This window comes from Narcine bancroftii, chromosome 4, assembly GCF_036971445.1.
Source record: "Narcine bancroftii isolate sNarBan1 chromosome 4, sNarBan1.hap1, whole genome shotgun sequence".
In the NCBI taxonomy this organism is placed as follows: Eukaryota; Metazoa; Chordata; class Chondrichthyes; order Torpediniformes; family Narcinidae; genus Narcine; species Narcine bancroftii.
Genome location: NC_091472.1, coordinates 71,015,335 through 71,016,797, shown reverse-complemented (window position 1 = coordinate 71,016,797; position 1,463 = coordinate 71,015,335).

The window sequence follows — 1,463 nt, the reverse complement described above, 5'->3', positions numbered from 1 at the left end:
CTCTCATTTATCACATCATAATTCTTCTGCTCTAACTAGCTTAAAACTCTGGAATCCCCAGCACATCTTTCAAAAATGCCTTCTGAGGAGGAAGACACTGAAGGAACAACCTGAGCATCGTAACAAATGGGAAGGCTTAAGAGGTAAGTACCGAGTGGTCCTGAATGTGATATGTTACTGAGGAGTAAGCACAGGGTCCAGAACGAAGAGGTAAGAATCAAACACCTTGAGAACACAGATGTGAGAAACAGCATTAATAAATCAAAGCTTTGAAATCATCTTGATCATTTCTTTAACTACTGGAATTTCTGTTTTACCATCCTATTAAAGGATGCTGCAAAATCGACCTGACTTTAACTTATTCTTTTCCACTGTTTCAAAATTCTGCAGCCCTGACATATCTTTCAGTAATGCCCTCAATCCCAACCTCAACATCCTTCCCCTCAGCCTATTCCCCTCAATCTCTTTCACGCACTCTCTTCATTTCAATTCTTTCCTTCAGACCTTTTCCCTGTCCCTACTCTCACTTTCTTTCCCCTTTCCTTTCCCCTCATTGATTTTTTTTCCCACAGCTGTTTTTCCTTTACTTCCTTCTCCCCTCCAAGCTTTTTGCATCACTCTCTTCCCCTCAATCAGTTCCATCATTCTCCCTACCCTGCTCCTGTTTATTTTCTTCAGTCCCCTTGCCTCAATCTGCACACGCATCTTGAGGAGAGGTTGAGGGCAGAAGCAAGGGAGGCAGAGGTGGCCGCCCATGAGGCGGGCAGACGTACCTGTGCATAGATTTCTGGGTTTGGGAACATGTTTGAAAGTTTTGAAAGGGAAATGCAGAACCAGAGCTCCATCATGAGGGACATGATAAATCTGTTTGCATTCTCTGCTCGTCTGCAGCAACCTCCCATACCAATGCCAGAAACTGCTGAAGAACACCAGAGCCAGTATTTCCATCACACCCCAAGGTGGGGTGCAGTCATGCAGCAATCAGTCGAGGCATGTAAATTCTTTCAATCATCCTATTCCTCATCCTTCCCCTGTCATTTTCAGTAATGTGACTGTTGAAGTGGTCATGAATGGATTTTCCTATTAGTATTGTGGTAACTACAGTTGAGTGAAGGTTTAAAATTAGAGGTAAAATATTGTACTATTTGTACAATATTTGCAAGCTTTAAATGCAGATGAGTTACAATGCGATATTTGTACATTCTGAATGAGTTAAATGCATTTGAAATAAACATTCTTATTTAAATTCACAGGTCTGCTATTCTCTACTACAAGTGTACCATGAACCTCTATTGAAAGCAGTCATGCTTCCTCTTCTGCCATTTCCACCAGCTACTATGTGATACCACTACCAGACACATATTCCCCTCTCTTCTCCCCTCTTTGCCTTCTCAGGGACCACGCTCTCCGTGACTCTCTTGTCCACTCCTCCCTCCCCACCAATTGACCTAATGCTGTGACTG